At 44.7% G+C, this 9,957-nt stretch overlaps 1 protein-coding gene across 2 annotated transcripts in view; it reads left to right on the forward strand.

Annotated features, from left to right (window-relative positions):
* PDE4A (phosphodiesterase 4A) overlaps window positions 1–9,957 on the forward strand; it is a 378,145-nt gene that overhangs the window by 232,132 nt on the left and 136,056 nt on the right. The window lies entirely within an intron of this gene.

The raw sequence follows: 9,957 nt of genomic DNA on the forward strand, positions 1-9,957 counted from the left end.
AGTATAAGAACAAAATGATGGGGACTGGGGGGAACATACAATGTTTGGATATGATACTTGAATTTTCTTTTGAGATAACGTAAATATATATGGAACACAGAAAGTTGTGGGGAAGGATTTACCAAATTCATTTGGCTAGTTTGGAGCTCTTGCTGACTGAACTTCTGATAATTGTTTGATACCTATCAAAACAGGTAGGCCTAGGTCGCCTCTCCATGTGTGCTATTTTTATTCTCTTCTCTTGCCTAGAACAGTATCTTATTGGCTCTATTGACATTTCTTTCAAGAGGACCGATGGAGCATGAAGAGATGCTCTTGTCTAAAGAGCATGTTACATTCAGCTGTAACAGAAAAGGAAAACAAAGTGATTCCTCACGGACAGAGTTTCAAAGGCCTCTTGGGAGATTCTGGATGCTGCCTCAAGCTGTAGCCCTTAAACTTTAGTGCAGGGCAGAATATTGTCCTGGTTTACGTTGTTGACCAGGAGTAGCCCATGTGGTATCCTCCAGATGTTGTTTGACTTCAACGTCTCTCAGCCCCAGCCAGCCTGTCCAGTGGAGAGGGATGCTAACAACATCTGGAGGACACCAAGTTGGCTACCCTTGCATGGAACATGAGGCCACAAACCATAGTTTAGTAGATTAGCTTGTACAGGAAGTGCAAGCACTCCCTGTTTACCTCTCCATGGGAAAACAAACCACGGGGCACATGACTTAGTGATGTATCCCAACTGGTAGTTGTGGTTCATGCTCCCTGGTGGATTCGGAGGTAGGTGGATGTGAAGATTCGGCCCAAGATGGCTGCTGTGTTGCAGGCATTTGGGCTCTGTGCTAAAGTGCTGTTGAGACCTGGAAACAGCTGTCCTGATTTCTTAGGTCTGTTTCTCACCATTTCCTTTATGCGTGAGCAGAGCCAAGCTGCATGCCTGTGGTTGTGTTGAGAAATGTTAGTATGATCAGGGGAGTCACTGTAGCCATATCCATGTGCTGGCTGCCTGCTTCACAAATGTTTCTCCATGTAAGATGCATTCTGAATATGTATACTTATATTTATGGAGGTGGGGAAGTAACTTGGGAACATTTTCTGGCACTTGCTGACCTAACCCTGAACAACAACACAAAAAAAATATGATTTGGGGGGCTCAAATGTGAAAAGGCAGAAGGGACCCTTGTGCTGTTATTCTGCAAAGCACATTAATTGTTGATGGTGCAAGATAAATAATAAAGCGTGTGGTCCCTTGTAATCCACCAAGGTAAATGCAGCCCACCAGCTATATTTGCGACTCACCAGGAACATGATAAATCTGTTTTTGCTGCCTGTCTGGGACTGCCAAAACAGGCAGGGTGTGTGTGCTGTCATGTACTTTACAGGCTACAGTTCACAAGAGAAGTACCTCATCTCTTACTTTATGTAGATAGCATTTTAGAAATACCAGCTATGAACAGAGGGATGATTCTGCTCTCAACAGCCTTTAACCCCATTACACCAGAATGCCTGTGATGCTCAGAGCAGTACTGGTTGCAAGTCGCTTCAGGTGGCCTTGAGCAAGATAAAGCAACTAATAAATTTTAACAACAACAACACTGGCAGTTGAAACACCTGTTGGCATTGAGAAGAAGGCTCTGGAGAATGTATTCCCCTGCCCCACAAACCAGCAAGAGGGCTCAGGTCAAAGGAAGTACTGGTGAAAGGGTGGAAGAACTGGAAAATTGTAAAATGGAGTTGCATTCATGAGAGTCTGCTCTTTCCTTTCTTTCCCACCTCCTGTACTTGCAAAGACAAATCTTTTTTTAAAGAATTAATAACATGTTTTTTAATCCCATGATGGGTAGCAAAGGGCAGGATGCTTTGGTCAATGGAAGCCAAATGGAAGTGGGGCCCTAGGCAGCACTCACAAAAACATTGCCATGCATGTCAACAAACCTGTCCACACAATGTGCCTGAGGCTGCCACACCCAACATGTGACTTTTTATTGGATTGTCTTCTCTTATTAGATTAGGATAATCTGAATTTAATTTGGGGGGGCGGGGGGAGTGAGGACCGCCACTTGCCTGAGTGGACGCCATGTGGACGCCAGAATATATATATATATATATATATATATATATATATATATATATATGTATACAGATTATTGTACTCAACTCTGGTTAAGATTAAACTGTGAGTGAACCTCCTTGGTGCCCAATCTCTGCCCCTCTCCTGCATAATACCACATTGTTAGGAGAGAGACTGCAGGCAATGGTCTTACGGGGCCAATTCAGGCTTGGTGTATTAATAATTTACTTCAAAGACTCCCCAGCATCATTCTTTCTATTTTAATAGCATCCTCTTGGATGCTGTTTGTAGCTCTGTAATGGGCTGAAGGGATCCATTGCACCAGCAAATAGGGCACTTGGCGCTGGGATGGGCAACCTCTTGTAGGTTTCATGCTGTTTAATAGCTCATTAGTTCTGCAAGGCAGCAATTTTCTCCTCTTCTTTTTTAATGCATGGGAGATGGAGAAACGAGTCAGGAAGCAGCTGATGGAAAACAGCCTTGCCTCCATCCACCTTTTGCTATTTACCTAGTTCCTTCATAATCACTCTACTTCTGCTTACAAGTGGGGAGTCTGACAAAGATCTGTGCCGAGTGAATTGTTGCCTCCCATAAGCTTTTTTAAAAAAGATTTTGGAGTATCCTTTGTTTAAAAATAGTGCCTCCCAAATGCCTCAAGCAGGTGCTTTTCTTGTTTTGTCCAAGAAGGTCCTTATTAACTCATCCCAGCCCTCTTTTTAAGTGAGCTTTCCAGTTTGACAGCTGTCATTCTGCACATTGGAAAATATCTACCGTGTGTGGCTCAAGAAGATCTGAGGATACATTTTGATGGGTTCTTCAAGTTCTATTTTCTTTTAGATTGCAATGAGCAAATAACAGGTCATTTTTGTTGACCTGCAGGAGATACACATAGCGCTTAAATCTGGCTAGGAGCTAAAAAAAATGCTGAGATCTGAACCTCGTTTTCAGCCCTTATCTTGGGATGGAAAAGGAAAATGCACCTGAGCATGCACACTCGCCCCCACCCCCAAACAGTTTTGTGTCAGGGCTTCCAGGTCAGTGCATCAGAACTGGAACGCAATCTAGTTTCTAGTTTTGGAAGCACATTTCTTCTCTCCATAACAAGCATTGTATGGCACGTAATGATATGCCTGGTTTTTCTTGTGTGCACATTTAATAGCTTCGGTACATGTTGTTGTTGTTGTTTAGTCGTTTAGCCGTGTCCGACTCTTCGTGACCCCCTGGACCAGAGCACGCCAGACACTCCTGTCTTCCACTGCCTCCCGCAGTTTGGTCAAACTCATGCTGGTAGCTTCAAGAACACTGTCCCACCATCTCGTCCTCTGTCGTTCCCTTCTCCTTGTGCCCTCCATCTTTCCCAACATCAGGGTCTTTTCCAGGGCTTTTATCCATTTTCACAGTCACACAGTCAGTCAGTCAGTCAGTCAATCAATCAATCAGTAGCTGAAATGGGATCCACACAGTCACAAAAACAAATTAACTGAAAAGGCCTCAAAACAAAAACACAAAATAAACAGCAAAAACAAAAGCACCAGATATAAGCTCCAAATATCACCTCAGAACACTGCAATCGGAAACGGAAGGCTTGAATTACAATGGGGGGGGGGGCGCAAATTAGCAGCACAACAGGAAACACAGGGGGACTCAAAACAGAGCATGTTTGCCCAAATGTCCTGGTTAATACATCACCAATTACATGCCCTCTTAAACAATCCAGTAGTAAAATCAGCAGCAACTAGGCCCCTGACAACCTTTGAAAACCTCCTCCTAACAACAAAGGGACACGATAAAGGGATGGTATCCGCAATATACAAAATACTACTCCAAAATCCCACAAACTCCCTAGATACAATCAAAAAACAATGGGAGGAAGACATAGGCTATGAGATTAACCCCACTCAATGGATCAGAATGTGGTCTAAACCCCCCCTTAAATCCATATCAACAAAAAGAAAAGAACTCACTCTGAAAATCACCTACAGGTGGTACCCAACACCAAGAAAACTAGCGCTAATATGCCCAGGAACCTCACCAAAATGCTGGAGAGGGTGCACCTCCACAGGCACATACCTCCACATGTGGTAGGAGTGTTCCAAAATCCAACTATTCTGGACAACAGCCAAACGAGAAATATGTAAAATAACCAAGCAAGTATTAGAAATCACCCCAGAATTGGCTCTACTAAACATCTTCCAAGACAACAATGCCCACTTACACCACAAAGAACTCATAACCCACCTACTCTCAGCAACCAGAAACACCATAACCAGACACTGGAGAGACCTGTCAGGAGTAAGCATGGACCAATGGTACCAAATAGTATGGGAACCGGCCTTACTAGAAAAATTAACCAATAAACTGAAACTGACACGGGGACAAATAGAAAAAGACGCCTTCACCCCAGTATGGCTCCCCTTTATCACATACACAGCCCAACAAGACAATGACAAAAATCCACCAACAGCATACAAATCAGTATGGCTAACCTGATCCAAAACACCCACCCACCCCACTCACACATGAAATCAAAGACCACCACAGCCAACCACAAATGAACAGCCATACCCTAGGCCAACCCCAACCTCTCTCACCACCAAAGGAACACAAGTGAACATCAGAGAACCTGCACATGCAACACTGACACAAAACCCCACATATGTTAAGTAAAATAGAAACATTGCCACCCGACCCCACCCCCACTCATCTTTCCCCCCCCTCCACCTCTTTCCCCCTTTTCTTCCTAATGTCTCAACAAATGAAACTGATTTGTAAAAAAAAAAAGTCACATGGGAAAAATATGAGGGAGACATAAATCAAGAAAATCTTTAATACAAATACATTAAAAAAAACAAACCGAGCATGTTTGGCTTCTGAAAAAAAGTTCGAAAACCGGAACATCTGCTTCCAGTTTTGCAGCGTTCGGGTTCCAAGTTATTCGTGAACTAAGCTGTTTGAAAACCGAGGTACCACTGTACTGTTTAAAAAGTGATCACCTTACAGCATACAAACTAAAGGAGCAATTCAATCAGCTGTTTTCAAATGCTGCAAATTCACCTCTTCCCACGCAAAGCACACAAAAAAGTGAGACCTGAGAGCCGCTTCTCTGGACTCAGTACACCGACTCAAGTCCCTGCAGGCCCTGTGATCTATGGGCACAGCTCTGGTCTTGAGATCTTTCTCAGCAACTCAGGCATCAGTAAAGCATATTGATTGCCTGTTCTTATATACCAGCACAAAGCCACATTTTCTGGTACAGATGGAGCCTTGGGGAGATGGCTGCTTTTAATCACTGTGCATGCCCAATCAGCCCACGCAGTCCCCCACCTTGCAGCCATATACTGTAATGAAATGCCTGCGATCCTGGCACCTCCATCACCTCCAGAGACCGAGGAGGAAGACAAGAAAGCGTTCAGGCTGCTGGAAAACTTCTGCTCCACAAACTTAGTGAGAAATTGCTAAATGGTTTGATTTGAAAGCATCCCAGGTTTCTAAAAACACAGGTGAGCCTCCTTGCAGAGGCTTGTAAGGTGTTCACTCGGGGATGTTCGTGCAAGTGCCTCGTAGACGTCCCTCACACGTGCAACTGCCTGCCTTAACTGAATCACAAGAGTGCATCCCTCTAACCTGTTCCCTATATGCCAGTTGGTTTAAGGAGCCATTTGCAGGCATGTAGAGAGCTGGTTTGTTGAAGTGCAGAGCACTGTGTGAGCACTCAGGTAAAAGCAGCAGCAGCAGTTCAGAATGGCAGCCCACAGCTTAAACAGGGGATGGGGGTTCAACTTAAAGCCAGCAGGAGAGGACTGCCCTGTATGATTGATCTCTCCCTCCCTCTCGCCCCCTTTTATCCAGCCCTTCCTTCCAGGGAATAGAAGACAGCATTGAGAGCAGGAGGCGCCCCACTTTAATGTCACAACAACCTTGCAAGGGAGTTTGAGCTGAAAAATATAGAGAGAGGCAATCGGGGGAGAGAAAGCATCAGAACTAAGCAGGGGTTCACATCCAGAACTCCCCAGTCCAGCTCTTCACTCAGTTCTTTAGGGTTCTATTGGTGCACTTACAACACCTGGAAACAATTTGAAGCTATAAAACTGAGCTATTGTCCCTGTCCTAAGCACTTTAACTGAAACCCATGGCTTTCTGTTGTGGTGGTTCATAGAATTGTAGAGTTGGAAGGGACCCAAGAGTCATCTAGTCCAACCCCCTTCTTAAAGAAGCAGTGTTCTATTTAGGTAGAAAAGGAGCTATTTAGGTAGAAAAGGAGCATCTGTTTTCTGTTCTGGGTCTCCAATATTTTGGCATTCCACTTTATATTTAGGGATGGTCCCTAAATGAAATCAGGCGAGGATCACACAGATCAGTCATACGTTCCCCACATCCCCTGAAAACTTGAAGGTTACAAAGTTACTTTAAAAGAATAAAATGACTCTATTTAAATAGCAAGCCTCATTATTTGAGGCAACCTTGTCATCATAATCATATTTTTTTGTTGAGGATGTAATGCTCTTACCACTTTCTGTTTACTGTTTTCTTGATTCAGAAAGAGACTATTTTTAGAGCATAACTTGGGTACACACAAAAAATTGCCCTGTGCCCATAACCTGCATGAAATCAACACTGTTTTACTAATTTAGATACAGAGCTTTTTCTAACTCAGGGCAGATAATATAAAATATTCTAACAGTTAAGACAGCACTCGCTATCTCCCAGTCAACATTGGGCTGCTAGGAATTACTGTCCAAAACATCTGGAATGCACCAGGAATGAGAAGTCTGAGGTAAGGAGTTTCTGTCCCTAGAGGTTACTTGGGCTATGGAAGATTGCAAGAGGGTGGGAGGAAAGCTCTAAAGTGGGGAGCTTCACTGGCAAAGGGAGATGCTGCTTTGTAAAAACTAGGACTGCAATGCTATAATTGTAATCAGAAGGGACCTCAAGGGTCTTCTCGTCCAACCCCCTGCAATGAAGGAATCATCCATGGCAGATAGACATCCACAGTTTCTTGAGATTTGATGCAATTGGGTTGCATGTGTGTAATCTTACAGAGTATTGGAGGTTTTGGATGGAGCAACCTATGTTGAGCTTTCCAAGAACGAGCCCATCCTCCCCCTTAGTTTTCATGTTCCCCCTTCTTCCTCCAGCTTCGCTGCAAAGAGATCAGAAGTCCCTGCTTCTATTTTTTTTTTTTGCATGTTAAATTTTTATTGATATTATACATATATACATATAGACGTATACAAAATCCAATATATAGATTACACATAATATATCCACTCCATAAATCATAAGTACAGTTTTAGGCTCTGCCGAGCCTTGGACTTCCCTCCACTCCTTTAGTAAGTATCAGATAAACTCTGTAGGCACATATTTTATCTCTTCTAGATAATAACCCGTTACTGTTAGAGTTATTCCAGTCCTGCCAGTGTCTTTTATAATTTGGTTCCAATATACATCCAATATTTAACCCAATTGTCATGAAATCTCTTATTCTTCCCGTTATTCTAGCGAGTTCAGCATAATTTGTCAGTTTAACCTGCCAGTCACTTATATTACGTATAGCCTCCGTTTTCCAATTTTGTGCTATTCTTGCGGCTAACATGATTCTTGTACTTGCAGCCAGAAGTCCCTGCTTCTATTTTATATCAACTGCAGTTTGCCATGAGCTGAAACAACTGAGGTTCATCTTAGCTATGATTCCTGGAAACAAGCCAACTTGAAACTATGGTTTACAAACTATGCGTAAGATTAACTGCAGTTTAGAATTTGAATGTAACAGGCACTTCAAGGCACTTCAACAGGCATTAGGGTGGGGGGTCTTTGAACAGCTTGGAATCTAGATACTTACAGGGTGCCTTTTCCAATACTGCCTGGCTTATGCCTGAGGAACTGCAGTGGGAGCCCACCTTGCAACCCATCATTGGTTATTATGGCTCATCTGGTGGTGTTGCAGGGCAGGGTTTTCACCTGTCAGAGCGGCATTTGACCCCCCCCCCCCCATAGCTATCATTTCATCACCAGCTAAAAGCGTATCTGTTCATCCAGACCTTTGAGGAAGAGTGATTGGCATTGGATTTCTGCTCTCTCTTTTTCTTTGGGTGTTAGTTAACTAAATTTTACACAGAGTAGACCTACTGAAATTAATGGCCCTAACTTAGTCACGTTCAGTTCAGAGCAGAGTAGGTCTACTCTGAATAGCAGAGGAGGAATTCGGTGCAGGCATTTCTGTTTGCCAGTCCTCGTCCCCCCCCCCATGCTCTGTTCTACAGGTTCTCCTGACCCCCCCCCCCAGGACAGATTTTGGGGAGGAGGACACGGAGGGAGGAGGCGGGGAAGCCCCTTGCACTAGCTGGAGCCCTTCGGCTGTCTTCTGCTAGCACACTGGGTTTGTTGGATCCTGCCCTTTGTCTATGACAGCACTGAGAAATAGAAGAGATTTCCTGCAGGAAAGCACCCTAAGGAAGGGTATGGGGTGGGGGTTTTTTTGGGGGGGTCACTTTATTTGTTGTTACATTGGGGCTGGGCATTTAGAACAACCTAATAAACAAAAGGGACGCAGGTGGTGCTGTAGGTTAAACCACAGAGCCTAGGACTTGCCGATCAGTAGGGCCGGCAATTCGAATCCCCGCGACGGGGTGAGCTCTCGTTGCTCGGTCCCTGCTCCTTCCAACCTAGCAGTTCGAAAGCATGTCAAAGTTCAAGTAGATAAATAGGTACCGCTCTGGCAAGAAGGTAAACGGCATTTCTGTGCGCTGCTCTGGTTCGCGAGAAGCAGCTTAGTCATGCTGGCCACATGACCCAGAAGCTGTATGCCGGCTCCCTCAGCCAATAAAGCGAGATGAGGGCCGCAATGGTCAGGGGTCCCTTTTCCTTTACCTTTAATAAACAAAAGGTCAGACTGGTAAAAAACCAGTTAAGTGGTACGGTTATGGCGTGGCCCTCTAATCATGCTTAACCTTGTACTTTTCACCCTTCTGATGAAGCCAGCAACTGCCCAATGGAACCAGAAAAAGTGCAATTCTATAAGTAGTTCCACAAATAAGCCATGGTGGTTGTTAGTACCTATTGTTGGTCCCTTCCTTTGATCAGCCTCCCTCATCCTGTCAGTGATTCATGATGGCAGATGAGCTGTATTAATAACCTGTCAGCCCACGCCTTTCCCTGCTCTGTCCTGTCACCTAGCTGCCAGCTACAGCTGCAGGTTGGCATTTGCATAATGCAAAGTAGTTTATTTGGACTGTCTCTCAAACCTGTGGGTTTCTGTGAGTTGTGAGCCTGTGCCACAGCCAGGGAGCAACTTAGCTGAGGGAAGGAGATGGGTGACTTCTGGCCCATTCCTTCCCTTCCTCCTCATGATCACCAGTTCTGCAACAACAAAAAATCCAGCATTAGCAATGCTCCAGACGTTGGTGAGATTCACTTTTCTCTGTGACAGTTGTTGCGTTAGGAAAATGCAAAAGCATTTGTCAAAATAGCAAGAGCCCCTCCTTCCCCCCTGCTCTCTTTTGTGCATTTTCCCATCCCAGATCAGAGCCGTTGTTTCCCTGGTCTGATACTGTCTGGGGGAGAGGGAGAGTCAAGAGAGGAACAGGGTACCTTCCCGTCACCGAATCAAGGGGACAACATACCCTCTTGTACTGGGATTTACATCCAAATGCACATCCCACTGAAAACGAGGCAGTACATCAACATGCAGATGTACTTCAGAGCATGACAGACTGTTGGATTGGTTGCCTTGGCAATGGAGATGTTTCTCCCCTTCCTGGCTGGTATCAGCCTCCTGGCACAAAACATGCATCCTGGCCCTTGTGGCTGGGGGGGGGGACTGTGGCCCTCCAGGTGTTGTTGAAGTGGCTGGGGCGATGGGAACTGGAGTCCCAAAACACTTGGTGAACCGGAGATTACCC

This window comes from Podarcis filfolensis (genome assembly GCF_964270895.1).
Source record: "Podarcis filfolensis genome assembly, chromosome: 17".
NCBI classification, from domain to species: Eukaryota; Metazoa; Chordata; class Lepidosauria; order Squamata; family Lacertidae; genus Podarcis; species Podarcis filfolensis.